We start from the raw sequence: 23,905 nt of genomic DNA, 5'->3' as shown, positions 1-23,905 counted from the left end.
TTCTTCCGTCCATTCTTTTCAGATGACCGTAAAATCGTGCCAGTCTTTTTCTGATTGTGTCGGTAATTTTCTCTGTTTTGCTGTAGACTTCCTTGTTGGATCTCTTGATGGATTCCATTTCTGTACTTTGATCCCAAGATTCCTCTCACAATTTTGCATTCTCCAGTTCTTCAAGGAGTCCTTTGTTGGCATTTAGAGACAGGGTTTCAGCTGCATATAGAACTACTGGCTTTAGAACTGTTTCATAGTAACGTATCTTGGTGTTTTGGTTTAGGCATTTTTTGTTGTAGATTGTGCGGGATGTTTGGTAGGCTATTTCCAGTTTGCGTACTCGATCCTGAAGTGCTTCTTTGTCCAGTCCATTTTTCATGATGATCTCACCCAGGTATTTGAATTTGTCCCCGTACTTTGTATGGAGTTTTGGTGGAGCCTCTTTGATGTTAGTCATTACTTCTGTTTTCTCAAACGATATCTGCAAACCAGTTTGTTCGGCAATTTCCTTTAAAATTTCAACTTGAGCTCTAGCGGTTTCTGTGTCGTTTGAGAGAACAGCAATATCGGCAAATGCTAAGCAGTCTGTTGCGATCCCCGTGGATTTGGTTCCTATTCTCAATGAACTGTAGTTGGTTTCCTGTAATCTCACCCGCCAGGTTCTGATGATCTTTTCAAGAACACAGTTGAAGAGTATCGGGGATAGCCCATCACCTTGTTGGACTCCTGTTTTGATGTCAAAGGAATGCGAGAGACATCCGTGGAACTTCACCTTGGATTTTTTATATTATTATTATTATTATTATTATTATTATTATTATTATTATTATTATTATTATTATTATTATTATTATTATTAAGTCACATCTTTAAACCAAAAGGGTTCAATGTTAAGAAAACAAATGTGGAAACAAAGTTATATTTGAAAGTTTTGAAGTCATTTTGGAAAATTGTGTTCACTGCCCAAGTTTATGATTGATGTTACTAACATGGTAAATATCAAGATTTAGTGTGCATTTGCAACACCCCCTAACAATTATGATAAATGACGTTAGGCTAGTTAACGTCATGGGGAAGTGCGCACACAAGAAAAAGGAAAAATAGAGCAAACAGACCAGAACATCTGGTAACAATTCATTGAGCACACAAGGAAACTAGGAAGAGTACTGGAACCCATCCAAATAGAAAAAAAAAAAAAAAAAAAAGAGGTAAGGACCCCAACGAAATGCTAAGGCATAAAACTATAATTGGGTAAATAATATTTACATTAAAGTTAAATTTGAAAAAATCAATAATCTTTGGTAAAATAATAATAATAATAATAATAATAATGGAGAGAAACTTGCAAAGAACAAAAAATAAGTAGCATAATTAATATTTAGTAAATAAATAATTTAAATGTAAATAAACATAGTTCTATAGTAAATGGTATTACCCACCAGCGAATTGTTGCTGGTGGCGCAAATCGGAACTAATGCGCTCCGCCCAGCCACACACCTGCGATAGAAGTGCAGTTGTCGCCAGCAAAACTTCATCGCATGTCGTGTGAGTGAATGATTCATGCTAGGTCGTGCATTGTGCGTTGTAGATTAGTGAACCCATGTACGTAAGTAAGTATATACGTAAGTGAAAACAGTTTATAGACTATATTGTTCGTTGAACAGTGGAGTAGATGTACTTTAACATAATAATAGTACATAGTAGGAATAATAATAATAATAATAATAGTAATAATAATAATAATAATAATAATAATGATAATAATAATGGAAACATCGAAACAGGAAAAGGGGGGAAATGGACTCATTCCGCGGAGAAGAAAACGATATACAATGTCATGCAGTTTTGTAAGCAAGAGAAAAAAGTAATTATACCTCTTCAAAAAGCAATTTTAAGTCCAAAAAAAAACCGTAAGAAATATTTTGAAAGACATTGAAAAGGCGGAGCAAACCGGCGAAAAGGTTACAACACCACGAGGAAAAAAAAAAAAAAAAAAAAAAAAAAAACGGTCTGAAAGAAAAATGATTTCTATTGATGACTTTGATAAATGTCGTATTCGTAGAAAATTCCTAGAGTATTATGAACAAAAGAAATAAATTCCTACACTGCGGAAACTGCTTGTATTTGTGAAACATGAAATACAGTTTAAGGGAGGAAAGGAAACTTTCCGGAAAACTGTAAAGGAAATGGGGTTTTATTTCCGGAAGTGTAAAAATAAATGAAATATCCTCGAGGAAAGGTCAGACATTGTTGCTACTTACGAGCTATAAGAAATAACGCGAAGGGTCCAAATAAACCAGTAGTGTACACGGATGAAACGTGGGTTCATACACACTACATTGTAAAAATATGTTGGCAACATGAAGAAATCGCAGGGGTTACGACGAATCACAGTCCAGGACAATGAGCTATTGTCGTCCATGCGAGAGGGAGCAGATTTAATTTATGACCCAAAATCCAAATCACAAGATTACCATAATGAAATGAATAGCTGCAATAATTATCAGAAATGGGTAGAAGAATTCCAAATATTCCACCTGAGAGCATAGTTGTTATCGATAACGCGCCCTATCATACTGCGCAAGTCAATAAAGCCCCCCCTAATGCATCTCGTAGACTGGCTTACTCAGCATAACATATATTGTGATCCCACTTTGAGACGAGATGAACTTTTGAAACTTACAACACGTAATAAGCCAAAACCGGCATATAGAGTGGATACAATGTTAGAACAAAAGGGGTTTACTGTTTTAAGGCTCCCTCCATACCTTTGTGACCTTAATCCGATTGAACTTGCTTGGAATTTGTTAAAACAAAAGATTGCTGCTAAAAATGTCTCTGCTATTAGCTTAAAGACCCTAAAGGAACTGACCAACACTTCATTACGTGAAATCACTTAACAGGACTGGGCAAAAGCTTGCAAAAAAGTTAGAACAGTTGAGGAAAGTTATTGGTACAGGGATGGGTTAATGGAGGAAACCATAAAAAATATCATCATAAATGTTGGCCTTGACAGTGACTATAGTGATGATGAAAATACAAATGAAAATGAGTGTTGTGACAACACTGAACAAAGTGATATGGATACTGATACTGCAAGTGAACCTGGTATAGACAATAGTGAGACCGACATAGCTGATGAAGAACCTCGTATCTATCCTTTGTGTGCAGGACCATCATTGTCTAGTACAATGTAACTTCAAGCAGGTTAGTGTTACTGTTCACATTGTATGACTGTACATGTGTTCCCCCTCTTGCCTCTCTCCCGTCTGCGGCAGCCATACCGTGGCGAGCTGACGTAATGTATACACAACAGCACCGCTCCATGTCTAGCGGTAACAATTCCCTGGTGGAGTAGTACCATTTTATCAGATAAAAAAGTCCTGGTGCACCAGCCTACCCCAAACATCACAAATTATTAGAATATATATATATATTAAATAGAATTTAAAATTTAATTAAAAGAGGAAAACTGAGTTGGATAGCTAAATAGAGGGCTTTTGATAGAACCCAGTGGAGGATCTTTCCCCGCAATACCCACATAAACGATGGTCCCACAACACATCACATTAAATTTAAAACAGTACACATATACAGACCATAATGTCCACACAAGCTCGCACAGAATCAAAAATATTAACCCGAATAATTCCTACTTTAAATCACAAAAGCCGCAGTAGACTTGGGTAATCAATAAAATGCCTTGTATTAATTAAAAAAATAGAACGAGCCAGTTCAATAAACATAACTGAGTCAAACACACAAACTTCACACAAGATGAAACAATCCATTCTTATATTCACGACGCCACACACAAGTTGATGCTACCGCAGACAAGACAGTAATCAATAATAAACAATTACGTAACTGCCAAGCCACGATGAGATAAGCCACAACAATAGGAAGACTTGAAAAGACCCGAACTTCAGATCGCTCACACTAGGGCTGTCCAAAAACCCCCAATTAAAACCCGTAACGTTACTTAGTTACACTGTTAATTTACTGCCATATTAAAATTAATGCAGGTATACCAATATAATTAGGACAATAATCTTATAAAACACCCACAGTAAAGATGAAAACAAACCATCCAAATCCTAAATATATGCCCCAAAGAAATATTAAAATTTACAAACTCTGACGATAATGATGAAAATAAAATTTTAAAAAACTATGGTAACTAGTGCAAGCATAGTATTAGGTCAAAACACGGCCACGAGAAGACCAAAACACACGAAAGGATGCACGAATCAATAGATGAGAATCACAACAAAAATAAACATGAATACGTGCACAAAACACAGCAACGATGGCAATAATTTTAAAATTAAAAAATAGTAACCGCACACACACACGTCCAGAAAATAGCACAGAGAAACACTCGCAAATATGCAGGGAAACAAATAAATCCAAAAGCAAAACAAATTTTAATCAAGGCAAAGGAGAATTTCAAAAGTTACCTAAGCAACCGTTGCCTTCACCGTTACACATGGCACACACTCGAAGCTTGAACGCCATACCACAAAACTGAGATATAATTTTATGTCACAATAAACACACTAACTAGAATATAACTAACACACAGCAGGAAAATATTAGCAGAAGTAAATCATTAAAGGCATACTAACATTAATGCCATATATGCCTAGGTAACTCGCCCGTCTTTGGCCTAACACTACTACACTCACAAGTAAGAAATAAAATAAAATACTACACATTTACACTCAAATAACTATTATAATAAGAAGGTTAAAAAAAACACAATTCCCTTGCTGGGGTATATACAGTATATCCCCTTTCAGCCTATACCCGAAGTTAGGTCCGTTGTGTTAGGATCCGCTAAGCACTCCATCGCTGCAGCTAGCGTCCGCATTCAAACAGGTCTACCGGTCGACATACACACTCCAAAATAGGCCATTAGTGGCGACATGTCTAGCATAGGTACGCGCTCTGGCGGGCAAGGTCAGTACACAAATTGGAGTTCCAATCGTTGCACACAGATGGCGTAAGCGTACATTGCATGACACAAAACACACGTACTATAAACGAGTAGTTTAATAGCACAAGGCATAAATCACGGAAGATGGGCTGTGCACAGAAGGCACGCAATTTAAAGTCTCATAGACTGTTCGTAGTCCAAATTATATTTTAGTATATTCAGCATTATTATTGCCTCACATTATATCCAAGGATACATTAAAATATGTAAAATGATGTATCACTGAAAAGTCAGCCTCCCCCCCCCCCCCCCCCCGATATCTACATTAACACCACTGTCTGGAGGTGCTGGATTATTATTGTCGTCATCTACACTTTTTGATTCAGGCAAAGAAACATCATCACTTGAATAATTGTCCAGATATTCCGTGATATCTGTGCCTGTCCAAACTTGCCTTCGTTGCTCTGGTTTGCTGTCAGCCAATGAGTCATGATACTTACCTCTCCCGGGCGTGGTAATGATTAGGAAGGATGGGAATGTCGGACTCAGGATTTACTCCTTTTTAGGTTTTATATTTCCCTCCCCTGCGAATCATGTGACCTTGGCGCAGTGGGGAGCCTTGCGTGTCCCAATGAACCAGATAGCCGAGCCGCAGGTGCAGGCATATCGGATGGGTATCCGTTGAGAGACCAGACTAAGGAATGGTTCATCGAAAGGCGGGTAGCAGCCTTTCGGTAGTTGCAAGGGCGGCAGTCTAGATGATTGACTGATACGGCCTTGTAATAATACTCAACATGGCTAATCTCTGTTGATACTGCTACACGGCTGAAAGCAACGGAAAACTAAAGCCGTAACTACTTCCCTAGGGCATGCAGCTCTCTCTGTATGAATGATGTACTGATGATGGCTTCCTCCCGGGTAAAATATTCTGGAGGTAAACTAGTCCCCCATTCGGATCTCCGGGTGGGGATTACACGAGAGGGGGTGATCATCAGGGAGATGGATACTGACATTCTGCGAGTCGGAGCGTGGAATGTTAGAAGTTTGAATCGTTGTGGTAGGTTAGAGAATCTGAAAAGGGAGATGGATAGGCTAAAGTTAGATGTAGTTGATATAAGTGAAGTATGTAGGCAGGAAGAACAGGATTTTTAGTCAGGCGACTACCAAATTATCAACACAAAATCAAACAGGGGAAATGCAGGAGTTGGTTTAATAATGAATAAGAAAACAGGGCAGCGGGTAAGCTACTATGACCAGCGTAGTGAAAGAATTATTGTCATCAAGATAGACACCAAACAAATGCCCACCACAATAGTGCAGGTCTATATGCCTACTAGTTCAGCGGATGATGAGGAAATTGAAAGAATGTATGAAGAGATAGAAGATTTAATACAATATGTAAAGGGTGACGAGAATCTAATTGTGATGGGAGACTGGAAGGCAGTGGTAGACCAAGGAAGAGAAGGTAATACAGTAGGAGAATTTGGATTGGGACAAAGGAACGAAAGAGGAAGTCGGCTGGTTGAGTCCTGCACTGATCATAATTTAGTCCTTGCCAATACTTGGTTCAAACACCACAAACGACGGCTTTATACGTGGACGAGACCTTGAGACACTGGAAGGTATCAAATAGACTTCATTATGATTAGGCAGAGATTCAATAACCAGGTGTTGGATTGCAAAACTTTCCCAGGAGCAGACGTGGATTCTGACCACAATTTGTTGATCATGAAATGCCATCTGAAGTTGAAGAAATTGAAGAAAGGAAAGAATGCACAAAAAGATGGGATCTAGACAAGTTGAAAGAAAAGAGTGTGAGGGATTCTTTTTCAAGGAACATGTTGCACAAGGGGCAAATGAAAAGGCTGAATAAAACACAATAGAGGAAGAGTGGATAGTCATGAAAAATGAAGTCAGTAGGGCTGCTGAAGAAATGTTAGGAAGGAAGAAAAGATCAACTAAGAATCAGTGGATAACCCAGGAGATACTAGACCTGATTGATGAACGACGAAAATACAAGAGAGCTAGAAATGAAGAGGGCATAAAAGAATACGGGCGATTAAAGAATGAAGTGGATAGAAACTGCAAGGTAGCTAAGGAAGAAGGGTTGAAGGAGAAGTGCAAGGATGTCAAAGGTTGTATGTTTTTTTTTTTTTTTCCCTAGTTGCTTTGCGTCGCACCGACACAGATAGGTCTTATGGCGACGATGGGACAGGGAAGGGCTGGGAGTGGGAAGGAAGCGGCCGTGGCCTTAATTAAGGTACAGCCCCAGCATTTGCCTGGTGTGAAAATGGGAAACCACGGAAAACCATCTTCAGGGCTGCCGACAGTGGGGTTCGAACCTACTATCTCCCGAATACTTGATACTGGCTGCACTTAAGCGACTGCAGCTATTGAGCTCGGTGGTTGTATGGTACTGGGAAAGGTAGATGCTGCGTACAGGAATATCAAGGAAACCTTTGGAGAAAGGAAATCTAGCTGCTTGAATATTAGGAGCTCAGATAGAAAGCCACTTCCAGGGAAAGGAGACAAAGCAGAAAGATGGCAGGAGCGTATCCAACAGTTGTATCAAGGTAAAGATGTAGATAATTTGGTTCTGGAACAAGAAGAGGCTGTTGATGCTTATGAAATGGGAGACCCAATTATGTGGTCAGAATTTGACTGAGCTGTGAGTGACCTAAATAGGAACAAGGCACCTGGAATTGATGACATTCCCTCTGATTTACTGAATGCCTTAGAAGAAACCAGCATGGCATTGTTATTTCATTTAGTGTGTAAGATGTATGAGACAGGAGATGTCAAATCCGATAATCGTCAGAATGTTGTTATACCTATTCCCAAGAAAGCCGGTGCTGACAGGTGTGAAAACTACCGCACCATTAGTTTAGTATCTCATGCCTGCAAAATTTTAACACGTATTATTTACAGAAGAATGGAAAAACAGGTTGAAGTTGAGTTGGGAGAAGATCAGTTTGGCTTCAGAAGAAATGTAGGAACACGTGAAGCAATCCTTACTTTACGTCTGATCTTAGAGGATCGAATCAAGAAGGACAAGCCCACGTACATGGCATTTGTAGATCCAGAAAAGGCATTCGATAATGTTGATTGGACCAAGCTATTTAAGATTCTGAAGATGTTAGGGATCAGATACTGAGAACGAAGAATTATCTACAATCTGTATAAAAATCGGTCTGCAGTGATAAGAATCGAGGGCTTTGAAAAAGATGCAGCAATCCAGAAAGGAGTGAGGCAAGGCTGCAGTTTGTCCCCCCTCCTTTTCAATACATAAATGAAACTTATCGATTATGAAGTAAGTGAGGTTTGCAGGGTTCTTCTACTAGCTGATGTACCCGTGCTTCGCTACAGAATTCTACATTGTATACAGAATTCTAGGTTAGGTAGTGTACATGCTGTGATCAAGATTGTATTAAATTGCATAGCCTAGAAACGCGACGGGGAAGTCACCGAACTTTTTTTTCATATGAAAACTGGGTTAGTGAATTTTCATTGTAATGGTAGGCCCGCTTGCCTACCATCAGTCACAATCAGGTTTGGGAATTTTTATTATAATGGCAGACATTCACTCTCCACGTGCCTTTTTATATCCTCAGAAAGACTGTCATAGTGGTTTTTCCCAACTGAAATGAATACACGTCATTACAATGACATCAGTAGGAATGGCGCAACTAAAAGCAATGCTTTCATATGGAATACTCGATCAAGTGAAAAACCACACATTTTCTCACTTTTAACAAACAGTACTGCGCTGTCGATCTTACAGCCGTGATCCATGAAAAGACTTCGTCTTTTATCGGCAGGGGGGCATGTGGTCGAATAGTGCAGAGTCCCAGGGCAAAAACTATGCCGTATTACTAATCTGTTTCCTAGGAGTACCCGATGAGTCGAAAAATCTCAATTCACTACACTGGCGACGGAAAAATCTGACTTGGAGGCAAATTCGTCCTCCAAGCCAGAGGAGAAAACCCCTGTTCACTGCTAATTTGGAATAAAATAAATGTAAAATTTAATAAAAGTGAAGAGGAAGAAGCTTTTGTGAAGAAACGGCTCTTTTCAGGGTTGAATTTTGTGTTATTTAGTGAATTGTGGTGCTATAGTTTGGAATAGGACTAAATTGTAATTCTAGACCAGGTCATCTACTACTACTACTACTACTACTACTACTACTACTACTAAGTGAACCTCTGTCTTAAGTGTGCACACTGCTCATTCAAAACAGCATGTCAGAGTAGGGATCGAATAGCTGGAATACTATGATGAACCAGTGTGTTACTTACCAGCTGTATCAGAAAATGTATGAACCAGAGGAATGACATGGTAAAGAAGAAAGTTTTCTAACTCCCGAGCTATTTCTCGCAAATATTCAGTCAGACTGTTATACTCGTTACGCAGGAGTAATCCCATCTATCGGAGTTGGGTGGCAGCATAAGAGACTAAGAACATCACACACAAACAGCGGCCAATGTAATGTTATTGTTGATCAATGTTCTGCGTTTTTGATATTGTAGGGCTTGACATTTAGTTTTTTTCTGACTCTGAAATCATAGTCGGTACATTAAAACTGAATAAAGCATAAATGATTGGAAATTGTATTCCCTATAACTTTTGCTATGTAGTACTTTTCGATAGGACCAATAACATAGGTATTTAAAAATTAATTTTAGGTGCCTTCCCCTAAACTACAATTTAATCCAGGGTGAATAAAACTGTTTATAGCTTAGACTGTAGTTTCTTATTCCCCGACTCTATATACCAATTTTTATTAAATTCATTTAACCCAGTTTCTCGTGGCTCGGCCTTGATATGGACTTACCAACAAAAATACTAATTCATGAATATCTGTTTTATAACCGGTACAGTAAAAATGTATAAGACATAAATGATCAGACATTTAATTATATATAACTTTAGTTATGTAGTATTTATCGATAGGACCACTAATAATATAATATAAACATTTGTGAATTAAACTTTAGGCCTTCCCGTAAACTACCATTTCACTCAGCGTGAATAAAATGAATTATAGAATAGATTGTAGTAGCTCATCCCCCAACTTTCCATACTGATTTTCATTAAATTCTCTTCTGCCGTTTTCTCACGATGCGTGTACATACATACAGACAGACAGAAATTACGGAAAAGTAACAAGTGCATTTCCTTGTTACTGTGGACAAGACCGATACAGAAATACCATTCTTTTTAAATTCTGAGCAATGTACAGACAAAACTCTTATTTTATATGTATGAATGAAGTTCGTAATGTATCGACCGCACGAATCGGTTTTTTCATCTACCGATATTCAGACACATTTCCCTCCTATGTCACATTGTATTGAATCATTGACAGAAGCATGCTGTGAAAGTAAATAGGTTCTTCTTAAGGGTAGATTCACCTGGTATTCGTTGATTAGCACAATACTTTTCAAGAAACGAGCGTAGATATGCATTACGGTAATCAGTTTATTGCAGCTAAATCGCAGCTGGATATCTGCTACGTAGACATTTCGAAAGCTTTCGATTCTGTAGACCATACTCTGTTGCTCCATAAACTCTCCGAACGATTTAATATACATGGCAGTCTTCTGACCCTTCTTTCTGGCTTCCTACATAACCGTTGGCAGAGAGTGGTAATATCAGGCACTTCATCCTCATGGTTACCAGTCACGTCCAGTGTCCCGCAAGGCAGTACTCTTGGCCCCTTGCTGTTTTCTTTGTTTATGGACGATCTGCCATCCGAACTCAACGAAACAGCCAATACCCTACTCTTTGCTGACGACTGCAAGATATTTAGGGAGATCAGGAATCCAGGAGATGCAGCTCTGCTACAGTCCTCACTTAATGCCCTCTCGAACTGGTGCCGTTCTTGGAAACTTATCCCTAATCCACAAAAATGCAGCCACATGACCATAACACTACGTAAATCTCCTCTACCGACATCATATTACCTACTCGACAAGCCCATCACCGTAGTTACGCAACAGCGTGACCTAGGTGTAATATTTGATACAAAATTACAATTTAAGACCCACATAGAAACATATACAACCAAGGCTATGAAATTACTAGGCATTCTCTATCGCTTCACAGAAATTTCTGACCCCATTGCTCTTCGTCACTTCTTCCTCGCGATCATTCAACCTCTCTTAAACTACTGCTCTCCTATTTGGACAACAGCCTCCCCCTCCAATACTAAGCAGTTAGACAGAGCAGTGTCCTTCTTTGCTGCAGTTGTAAGGAACAGAAACCCCAAGCTCAGAAATCTGTCTATGCAGCAGGTTAATGGCAATTAATATGTCACCGCTGCACATCAGGCGACAGGTAGCTGACCTGAGTTTTCTCCACGGGATCTTAAATGGGCATTACCGCTCGGAACATCTTGTCTCACTCTTCTCTCTCCGTGTTCCTTCCCGCTCCACCAGAACCAAAGACCTTCTCCACATTCCCCACACTCAGCACTCAATACTTCAACGATCTTTCCTAATCCGCCTCCCGACACTCTTTAACAATATTAACAGGAGACAAGAACTCGATATAGCTTCAAATAAAAGTGTATTCGAGAGGTGTGTAAATAGCCTCTTAAAGATAAGTTGATGTGAAGGGATTATACCGCCATCTTGACCCACGACGACTTGACTATGAATATGGACATTCTTACGGTTTTCGATTTGGACAGTTATTAGTAGGCTGTGTACCTGATCTTGTTATATTTTGTTATGTTTGTTATATTTTATTATGAAAGTTTACGTTTGTTAAATAGTCCGTTGGCAGTGCAAGTGAAATTTGCTCAGTGTAGCTGTATCTTGTGCTTCGTGAATAAATAAATAAATAAATAAATAAATAAATAAATAAATAAATAAATAAATAAATAAATCCTGCTGCATACAAAAAGCCTTACAAATATCAGCAGAAAATCTATTAACTTCACGCAGTGTTTTCACGTCTGTTGAAAGTAGCTGTTGCGTATTCTTAGGGTGCTGTCGCACTGGATCGATCGAACGACTGCAGTCAACCGACTAAGGAAACAAGCCTGCAAAGGGCAGTGGCACCGGTCACACAGCAACGATCGTCAGCGATCAACTACGAGCGATGAAGATCGACTGGTTTGTGGAAACAAGCGCGTCTGTTTTTCAGTCACAGTCGTTCGATAATGGTGGACGTAACATTGTTGGTCTGTGGATGAAATCGAAACATTAATTTGCCTAGTGTATGAAAACAGAGTGTTGTATAATCCTAGACTCCCTGGATATGGTAATAGGGAGACCGTGAATTTTGTATGGCATTCTATAGCGTCGAGAATTGGGACGAAAAGTGGTAAGTAATTATTAGATTTATTATGATTATGTTATGAGTGGAGTTATCTTAGATTAATTATTGATAAAATATATTATACGGAATAGATTGGTAAAGAAAGTTACACTAGGAGAAGTAGTAATTATCATTCTTATGACTTATTCTTCTTCTTTTCTTCATGGGACCTCTAAATATTAGTTCCCATGTTTTTCCTTCATTCCCACCTAGATATACCTGCTCCCTTGACCAAGCTGCAGGTTGGTCTTGGATTTTTTCTCTCTATTCACCTGGTAGTCGTAGAGTGGAGAGTCTGATTCTACCCAGCGCCTCACATTTGAATAGTGTGTTCAGCTGATTCCTCTGCTTCATTGCATTTCCTACATATATTGTCTCTTATTACTCCAATTCTGTGTAGGTGTATTTTTTTAGGTGGCAGTGTTCTGTCAACAGTCCTACTACCCATCTTATATTTTCTCTGCTGAGTTTCAACAGTTCTTTAGTATGCTTCTTGTTTGGTCATCAGTTCCTTTGCAAGCCTGTATCCTGGAATAATTTTCCAGTTCTCCATTTGTTTCTTTTGTACCCATTTTCCTGTGTAGTGTCGGGCTTGTCCATAGGAAATCCCGCATACAGGTTCTGGGCCTACAAAATATGTTTCTGCCCCTTTCCTGGCCAGTTAATCTGCCTTTTCATTTCCTTCTATACCTGCATACCCTGGTACCCATATTTATTTGACAATTTTGTACTTTGAGAGCTTCAGGAGAAGTGAATTGCAATACCAGGCAATTCTGGATATTATCTGGACTGCTTCTAGTGCTTTAATGGCCACTTGGCTGTCCGTAAAAATGAAAATGTTCTTATTCCTATAGTTCATTTTCAGATTTTCTTCAAGACATGCTGTGATAGCTATCACTTCTGCTTGAAAGACTGTAGTGTGGTTGCCCAGGCTCATCTGGATTGATCTCCTCAGGTCTTCCCCCGTTGATCCCTCCTCCTGTGCCATCCCTAGTCTTTGAGCCATCAGTCCACCACACTATATCTTCTTTTTTCAATATTCCATTTGTTGATATCCCAGTCTTCTTTATTTATTATCTGGGTCTCAAGTGTTTTTTCAAAGTTGTACTTTATCATTAGACCAGAAGGCATGTGTAGAACTTCCTCTGTTATTATTCTGTTAATTTTAGTGTCCTAGATTGGATCTTTGTGCATTCCAGCACTCTGATTGTGCCAGTCAATATGAACTCATTCTAGCCTGTCCTTTTATGAAATTGCATAGTGATGGGAGGTCTAGTAAAGTATTCAAGGGCCGGGCTGAGTGGCTCAGACGGTTGAGGCGCTGGCCTTCTGACCCCAGCTTGGCAGATTCGATCCTGGCTCAGTCCGGTGGTATTTGAAGGTGCTCAAATACAACAGCCTCCTGTCGGTAGAATTACTGGCACGTAAAAGAACTCCTGCGGGACTAAATTCCGGCACATCGGCGTCCCTGAAAACCGTAAAAGTAGTTAGTGGGACTTAAAGCCAATAAAATTATTATAAAGTGTTTAAGGCTTCTGTCGGCGTAGTTCTCATAGCCCCAGTTATGGCTATGCATGCCATTCCCTGTAGTCTATCGAATCTACTATTGACTTTTCCTTGGCTTACTTTCTTCCACTAGATGATTGCGGCATAGGCCATCAACGGTCTGATGATCATTGTATATATCCATGTTACCTTTGATAGTGTTAGGTTCCATGTCTTCCCGATGGCTCTTTTACATCCATACAGCAAGTTCTTGGCCCGGGTAATGTTCCTTTCTATATGTGGATTCCAGTTTAGATTTTTATGTAAAACTATTCCTAGGTGCAGTGCCTGTTCTTCCCTCTATATATATATATATCTTTCCCAAAGAGCTTCAGTGATCTCTTTCCCTCTAATTTCCTCCTCCTTGTAAAAGGGACCCGAGTTATCTTGTTCGGGTTGACTGATAGTTGTTCTTCTCGACACCAGTTCTCCACAAGGTTAAGTGATCTTTGCATGAGGTCCTGGATAACACTCATCACCTTACCTCGTACCACAATCACTAGGTCATCTGCGTATCCTTGTGTATAAAAACCTTGTTTGTTGAGCATTGCTATGATTTTGTTCACCACGAGGTTCCACAGCAGAGGAGAAAGAACTCCTCCCTGAGCACAGCCTATGGTGGCCCTAACCATCAGCGTTTCTTCAAACAGGGTGTCTTTTATCTTCATTCCGTCTAACATGGATTTAATCCATTTGACGACGGTTTTGCTCACCTTGCTCTTTTCCAATAGAGTTATAGGTTGTATTACTGAAGGCTCCTTCTATATCTAGAAATAATGCCAGTGCAATTTCTTTATATTCTAAGCTTTCCTCTAGTTTACAAACCAACTAGTGGAGTGCTACTTCAGTGGATTTGCCAGGTCTATATGCAAACTGATTTTCGTGTAATGTTGAGTTCATTTGCACCGTTCTTCTGATATATTTATCCAGAATTTTCTCCATTGCTTTCAGCATGAAGGAGGTTAAACATAATGGTCTGTGTTATTTGGCTTGGGCATAACTTGCCCTTCCAGGCTTAGGTATGAATACTGCTTTAGCTTCAGACCATGATTTCAGCACGTACCCTAAAGCTAGACTAGCTCTGAGGGCCGATGACCTTCGATGTTAGGCCCCTTAAAACAACAATCATCATCATCATCACTATTTTACGGACCAGGAACAACCATACAAATTAAGAAAAGGCATAAATAACAGAAAGTATTCCGACATGATTGTTCTTTGATTTCATTAGAGGACCGAAATAAACAATGAATAATTTTTCACCAGGGTATGAAGCAACATCGGCAGAATGGAGGCTGATTTGTGAACTTTGAACAGGCTTACACCGCTGGCAGATATCGCAGCTCTCTAAAATCAAATAAAATAAAATCAAAATCTCTTTATTTGCAAATGAGGTGTCTACCTCGGTGGCAAATGGTACACTAAAATACATTATTGTCAAGCACTAAATATTAAATTAACAAGAGAAGAAAATTTTCCCATAATACCAATTTTATACAATTTATGCTAACAATTTTTTTCTATTAAACACACAGCTCATCCTTAATAAATTTATATTGTTTACAAAATTCTACTTATAATATCTCCTGTACTACTTACAAATATAGTCAACTGATATACAGTATGTGGAATTACTTCAAATGATACTATGCAACTGGTATAAGATTAAAATTTACATTGCATTTATTTACTTTTTTGTTTTTTAACCCATTCTGAAACCTAAGTAGCATAACGACCTGCTGCGTCTTAAGCAGAGCCCCTTTTGCCACAACTTTTCAGAGTTCCTGAAGGGCCGTCACAGCTACCGTAGCGGTCCCAGGGCCCTCGAAGTCCCCACTGTACTTCACCCCTACAGGCAGTCCCCTACTTTGGCTGTCCAAACTCCTTAGACCAGGGGATGGAATTAATTTATTCACACACATTTTTTTATTTACAATAACCTGCACTGGTCGAATGCCCTCTAACACTTCAATTTTTTTCTCTATTGCTGCTTATTCTCTTCTTGAATATCTGTACAGATTTTGGAAAAGGATCAAACACTACCCCTGGTAAACTGTTGCACTCCTTCACACCCTTCCCAATGAATGAAAATTTACCCCAATCGCTTCTGCTAAAATTCCTTCTAATTTGCTGTTTGTGGTCAGTCCTGCCGATATAATTATTTTCCAACTGAAGCCTCTCACGGATATCTCCCCATGCTTCTTCTCTTGTATAGGCTCTATATAATCTTATAAATCTAGTTTTCTCCCTTCTCTTACTTAAAGTTTCCCACCCAAGTTCCTTTAACATTTCTGATACACTAGTCTTTCTCCTGAAATCCCCTGTTACAAATCTTGCTGCTTTCCTCTGCACACTATCTATTTCTTTTATTAGGTATTCTTGGTGAGGATCCCAAACACTGTTTGCATATTCCAATAATGGACGAACCACACTCAAGTAACTTTTTTCTTTTAATTCTTTGTTGCATCCTTTAAGTAGCCTCATTATGACACGTAACGATCTGTATGCTTTCCCACCAATGTCATCAACATGACCCTTCCAGTGCAAATTACTTTCAAATCTCACACCTAAGTATTTGCACTTGCCATCTTTTGGGATAACTACCTCATCCAAAGTATATTCAAATTCATTTTTAAAGCTCCTGTTTGTAAAAGTTGTAACAGTTGATTTGCCTCCATTAACCTTCATATTATTTTCTTCAACCCATTGTTGGATACTTTCAAGGTCCCTTTGTAATTCTGAACAATCCTCAATGTTGTTTATTTCCCTATAAACAATTGTCATCTGCATACAATCTTATTTTTGATGTTATATTATTCCCTAAATCATTTGCGTATATTAAGAAAAGTAACGGACCAATTATTATGTGCAATTCCCTTCCAAACTTTCTCTTCCTGCGATACATTATTTCTTACTTTGACTTTCTGAACCCTTGAATTTAGAAATGTTTCTATCCAACATGTAACCCTTACGTCCAATCCTATTCCCTCGAGTTTCTTTAATATTCCATGTTCCACTCTATTAAAGGCTTTGGAAAGATCTATGGCTATGCAATCTAACTGACCTCCTGAATCCAATTGATCTGATATGTCCTGCTGAAATCCCACCATTTGTGCCTCACAAGAAAATTTCTTTCTAAATCCATACTGGCTCATCATGAACCAATTTTTATCATCATATATCCCTCTGATGTACTTTGATATTAAACTCTCCAGCATTTTACAAACTATACTGGTCAGGCTGATTGGTCTGTAGTTCTCTGGTTTCCTTTTATCACCCTTCCTTTATAAATTGGTATTATTATAAATTCCTTCCATTCCTATGGTATTACACTATTATTTATGACATAGTCAAAGAGATATGTTAAATAAGGCACTATGTACCACCCCATTGTCTTTAATACCTCCCCAGTAATTTGATCACTTCCTGCTGCTTTTCCTTGCTGAAACAGTTGGATTTCTCTGAAAATATCTTCATTTGTGAATGAGAAGCTTCTTGTTTCCTTCTGTGTCTCTCCCTCTCTATCTTCTGTTTCGGTTTCCAATTCCTGACAATCATCTGAATCTCTGAATTCCTTACTAAATAGGTTTGCTCTTTCAGTATCTGTTAAATAGTGTTCATCCCCTTCTCCCACCATTGTAAGAATTTGGATTCCTTTTCGTTTTTGATTCCTGATATATGAATACAGCTTTTTCCATTTCCTTTTGTGGTTATTACCCTCTTGAAGTATGCCATTCATATAATTCCCTTTGGTTCCTTTTTTACTCTATTCAGTTTCCTCATTAGCTGTTTTCTAGTTTCTCTACTCTCCCTACCCTCTTTGATTTTTCCTGTTCACTATTCTACATTTTCTTTTTAATATTCTTATTTCCCTTGTATAATAAACAGGGTCTGAGGTCATTTTACCCTTCTTAACAGGTACAAATCTCTTCCCTCCTTCCCAAATGATTCCTTTACACTTAGCCCAAAGTGTATCCACATTACTCCCTTCACTTATCCAACAACTGAATTGTGATTTAAGGTAAGTCCCAAATTCATCAACTTTAGTTTTTCTGTACAATTTCTTGTCTTGTGTAACCCTCTTATTAAGCCTTTTTGGTACGAGTCCTACATCCATTATTACAGCCTTATGGTCTCTTATTCCTTCAATTACCTCAGTTTTATCAACAATTTCCCATGGTTTAACCAAGAATACATCTAGTAAGTTATTGAGAAGAGTCGGTTCTTGTACTACTTGTGTAAATCCTCTCTCCCAAATTAACTTAATTGCCAGTTTCTGTTCATGGGCTTCACTTGCGGCTCCATTCTATTCAACTTCAGGCAAATTTAGATCTCCCCCAATTATTACCATATCATTATTATTGTTTTTATGAGTATAATCTATTATTTTCTCAAATATTTCCATGTCTCTTTCCTCTCTTCCAGGCCTGTATGTTCCTATAATTCCCACCTCCTTCATATTATCACAAACTAATTTTATCCCTAAAATTTCACCCCTTTCATCGGTAAACCATTCATGTGAACAATAAGTTTCCTTCACCAGAATAAACACCCCCCTCCCTTTTTATCTCTTCAGTCTCTACGATACTGTGTACCCTTCTGGAAATACTTCTCTATTACCCACCCCTTTACGTACTCTAAGAAATCATTTTTGAGGTTAGCCAGAAGTAATCCGGCAAAACTCGTTGCAAGGTTTTATATTGATCTAGATGGGCGCCTAGGTAGGAATCGTGAAAGTAATGCAGCATCATGGATCTTAATTTAAGAGGAACAAAAAATTTTGTCCCTCCTATTCTTGCACTTGCGACGAACCAACAATCCACGTTTGATTAAAAAACGCTTTCACGAATGGACCCATCGGCGATCCCTGTGATCAGTTCAGAACACTCTTTGTCTTCCTTGTGGTGCACAGAAGTATCAGTGAAAGACCAAGGATAATTTTGAAGAATATGGATTCCATCACGGAGGTCGCAGTTTACATTGGACTCCCCATCAGGCGGTTTAAATCCGTTGAACATCCACGACGAATAGTCTGCCATGACATTCTCTTTCCCACGAACGTGCACAACGGTGAATTTATAAGCTTTACAAATGGCTTTCTTAAGCAGATCAAAAGCATGGGTTTGGGCTTCTCCCCAGACAAAACGGCAGTTCTTCTTTCTTTTTAGAAGTATAAGAGAGGCTGAAATCTGAGAATTGTTTTTGATGAAACGACTGTAAAAACCGACCATACCCAGGAATCTCTTCACACCGTGCACATTTTTGTGCTGTGGAAAATCATGAACACATTTAACACTGTCGGGATTAACGGCATTGCCAGAATCAGATATGACATGTCCAAGGAAATACGAACGCTTAGAACAAAGAGACACCTTTTTTGGGTTTATAGTAAACCTGTGCTTGCGTAAACGAGATAGGACCTCTCGGAGATGGTCTAGGTGCGCCTCAGAGGTTGGAGAAAATATAAGATGATCGTCAAGAAAGTTGAACACGTAGGAAAATTTCAGGTCCCGAAGTACCAAATCAAGGATGTGGCTGAGCGCTTCACCACCTATAGGTATGCCCATTGGCTTTTTATTGAATTCAAAAAGTCCAAACGGGGTAGCAAAAGCAGTATAAGGGCGACTTTTAGGGTGTAAGTGGATTTGATAGTATGCTGAATTAAAGTCAAAAACGGTGAAAAATTTAGCTCCATGGAAATGTTGGAAGGTACTTTCAATGGTGGGCTAGGGGGAACTGTCCAAAACAATGTTTTTATCGACCTTCCTATAATCAACAATAAATCTGAATTTACCATCCTTTTTAGGGACAAGGAAGGCAGGACTACTGAAGGGAGTCTGGGACAGACTGACTACCTTCTTATCCAAAAGGTCATTGACGCAATCTTGCATAGTAGACAGTTTAGAAAGGGAACAACCGAAAGGAGGGGATCTGGCAGGGGTATCATCCTTTAATTATTCAATGGAATATGAAAAAAAAAAATCGTGCACCCTAAATCGGCAGTCAGGACATCAGCAAATTCCTCCAATAAACTCTTTTTTTTTTTGCTAGGGGCTTTACGTCGCACCGACACAGATAGGTCTTACGGCGACGATGGGATAGGAAAGGCCTAGGAGTTGGAAGGAAGCGGCCGTGGCCTTAATTAAGGTACAGCCCCAGCATTTGCCTGGTGTAAAAATGGGAAACCACGGAAAACCATCTTCAGGGCTGCCGATAGTGGGGATTTGAACCTACTATCTCCCGGATCCAAGCTCACAGCTGCGCACCTCTACGCGCACGGCCAACTCGCCCGGTAATAAACTCTTTAACATCAAATTCGGATTATTTGTCAAATCACAAGATGCATTGGGTAGTTTGGAATTGGAAACGGAGCAAATGGCAGCCTTCCGAAGGGGCGCTTCAAAAGGGGTAATTTTTGCCAGATTTGAATCGAAAAGCAAAGGTCTGGATGATAAAGTCAACGGATAAACCAGTAGATAACATAAAATCGGTGCCTAAAATGACAGGGACAGATAGATCAGGAACAACATTGAACATCCAGTTCCACGAGAGGTTGGGGAATTTGATATGACATTTAACCCGACCCATAGGACATACTTGACGACCGTCAGCCAACATAAATTGCCCTGAGCCCTCACTATCTTGGAGGTATTTAAAATTCATGCCACTCACAATAGATTGCTTCATGAAAGAATTTCAAGATCTAGTATCTAACAACGCATATTGTATGCGCGATCGACAAAAAATTTTGGCACAGGGCGTGGACGAGGGAAGACTCCAAATCTTTTTACACACATCCTTATCAGGTGCCAATGGTGGACCATCATGCCAGATTTAGTTTCCCTGTTGAGAATTTGCACCTAGAACATACTGAACCCTTTGGTCCATATTGAGGGATACCTGTCGTATCGGGTTCTTCGTCACTTGCTGAGGTAAAGGTAGGGTTCAGTAATTCTAATCTATCTACTGGAATGAAAGGTCTATTTAAAAGATTCCTATTTATTCAGGAAAATTCTGAAACATTCTATGTCAATGGTATCATAGAAGTCAATTGTGTCCACTGGACACCACAATCATTTTTACATAAACGTCAAAACACTGGTGTGAGACTTTAACGTAACTGCCTGACGGGCATTCTTACTAGAAACCATTGTCTCAATTATTAATCATTTAAGAAAGGAAAGTCTGGAAATCCTTAAATTCGGCTTCCACGTGAGACCACATGTACCATCATAGTGATTTGTTATGGTCCAGCCCTCGTAACACGAACTCTGGACTCCGGTTATAATTAAGGCCGTCCAATCGGTGTGTGCCACACAGTGGTTCTACGGCATGGACCCTTAATTGAATCGATGTGACCTGCGTCTATGTCATGGACCGACATCTACTCTTCTAAGTTACTTTAAAGTCATTGTGGATGATGACCGCAAGGAAATGATGCTACAATGGCATATCCCCCTAATCTAAGTCACTGAGGTTGATAACCCCCTGACCATCCAAGTTTCTAGGCTGAAGGCTAAACACAATTAAGTTACATCGGTTGATGACCAAAGTTTCCACTTTACTATCCCCAGCACATTCACTGCTCAATCAATCAAAGTTCAATAATTACAACAATAGCAATGCTCACAAACTTAGTGGCAGTAAAATCCATTTCCTTCGGATATGTCCCCTTAATTGTTACTTTATTTTTTAATATTCCCCAGAAACAAACTAAAATTTCCAGAATGCATCTCCAAGTTATTCGCTTGATTAAAGTTATTTCAAAATGCGGTTTCACTGAATTTAATAATTAAATAAATTTAAATGATTTAACGAAATGTTAACGAACAACAAATTTTATCTCCGCGGACTCTGGTTTCTTCACAAATTTCTACGCAGCTGTGATGTGAATTCAATATTGCGATGTTTATCTGGCTGGAAAAGAATTTGTTACATAATTCATGTCCAGCTATATATCTTGTCTTGTGATCTCACACCTTTTAAAATCTAATCTAGTCCTAACCGTTATTAACACTTGGATATCCTAATAATCTACGTACAAACCAAACAACTCGCCATATAATTACGATGCCATCTCTCGTCATTACCATTTATGAAATTTTGCACACCCCTCACAGACAAACCAATCATCACGACCATCGCTCTATATTTTGGACAACCCTGAATTTGGTTACTCTGTTCCTATACTCAAAGTTCATGGTTTCAAATGTTCATTACGTCCCCAATTACAGTATTTCACAATACTCAGATCATTACCGGCTATGAATTTCAACTAAATCCAGCATTTTAATGTTTCCCTGGCCGAGAATACAGTACAATCTCAACTCCACGCCTGTCCAGTTATTATAGCTGAGGTCTCTCATCCCCCGAGTTCGCTTGGCAGTTACACGAAACACCTGGTTTAATCACAGTTGACTGGCTTCTCAAAAATGCTCCCTTTAAACTCTGCCGACATAATTGAACAAATACGATATTCTAACCAACAAAATGCACAGGTTATGCTTCAAGATGCCCACACTAATTATACGCGTCGCCAATTGATACCGCTATGGATTTCTATGAATTTCTTTCCATTCTCAACATTATAAAATATTCCTCGGGCTATCATGTCCCGGCTTCAATGACAGGACTCTAACCTGATTCGCACATCTCATCTCAACTCATATAAAACATTCCTCGGGCTTCCGTGTCCCGGCTTCAATGTCAGGTCCAACCTGATTCACAAATCTCATATCAACAAAACTAACCTCTGTTTCCCAGCTCCACAATTATCATCGACAAAGAACTGGAATAAAATCCTTACTAGAAATCTCGACGTCTAATATCGCACAATGCATTAATCATGAATAACTTCGCATAAATGATATCGTATTTAATAACTTGATTTTTTATGAACAAAGTGACTGAAACATTCTACTAGATCTTTTTATTGTCAGTCAGACACAGTTTAAAATGAGCTTAGAAAAACGTTTCTCTCCGTGACCAAATTCATCACCCTAGGTTCTCACCCGACAGCGCGCTTCCACTCGATTGAAAATGAGTAACCATGGATTATTATTATTAACGTCAAATTGCAGACAGAAAAAATTTACGTCGAATGAACATCTTAATTTGACATCACAAAATATAGGCAGTACACTCACACGGATGACGATCTACATTGGACGTGATATCACTTCGGAACCCTATTCAATAACTTTTTACAACATTATACGTCACTCGCAAGACTTCAAAATTCTATCTAAGTGGAAAATAAAACAAATGACTCTTTTAGTCGTACTCTCACATTTACAAAACTTAGTAGGGGTGACCACTGCGTCGTATATCCCCATTTAAATACACCTTTAGAAATCACGAGACAAGATATAAGAGGTAGTAAGATGGAAAGTCACCTACCTCATGTCGTCACGCCAGTGTTCGTCATAGGGCTCACCTACGACCCTGGCACTTTATTTAGCCATTTTTACATTCATGGCTTCACAGTTTATTATTATTTTCTTCAGGTTGCCTGGAATAAAGCATAAAAAAAAAAAAGAAAATACCCTTCAATTGTTTGTTGAGCGCACACGATGGACTATAATTGTTTCCGCACACGAATTAATTAATCACATTAGAATTTATTCAATACTTTGACCGTCCTATCTGGTACAATTATTTCACTCAAGAAAACTATCCCCTCATGGACTCAAGACCTAGCCACACTGGCTGAAATCTGCAGTTGAACTCAGTCTACTTTCGTTGTTTGATTTCGCAGAGCAGCTCAACAATTTTTCGTCCGCTTTGTATCACAAATGCCGGAGAAGGAAGGTTCGTCATGGCGTCCCTTCATATTTATAGCGGTTACCCCCTCTCTTCGGATATCTCCCTTTGCCGCCAAGAAAATTTCTATAAATTTTCTGACTTACCTAAACTGTAATTTCAAGAGTTTTGAAAGTGACTACATGCTTGCTACATTTCTGGCGGTAGTGTTCATGGACATTTAAAAATTTTACGGGTTCGATTTGTGAGATGATTGACCCCCTTTGATAGGCTCTATATTTTTTTGACTTGGCTTGGGTCGCCATGTACACGCGCTTTGAAATAGTTCACAAAAATGACTTGAGA

The 23,905-nt window shown here is 39.0% G+C and overlaps 1 protein-coding gene across 3 annotated transcripts in view; it reads left to right on the top strand.

Annotated features, from left to right (window-relative positions):
- Nucleotides 1–23,905, top strand: part of LRR (Leucine-rich repeat) — an 808,120-nt gene that overhangs the window by 211,109 nt on the left and 573,106 nt on the right. The window lies entirely within an intron of this gene.

This window comes from Anabrus simplex, chromosome 2 (genome assembly GCF_040414725.1).
Source record: "Anabrus simplex isolate iqAnaSimp1 chromosome 2, ASM4041472v1, whole genome shotgun sequence".
Lineage (NCBI taxonomy): Eukaryota > Metazoa > Arthropoda > Insecta > Orthoptera > Tettigoniidae > Anabrus > Anabrus simplex.
Note: the sequence above shows the minus strand (reverse complement) of the source record. Positions and strands in the feature narration are given on the sequence as shown.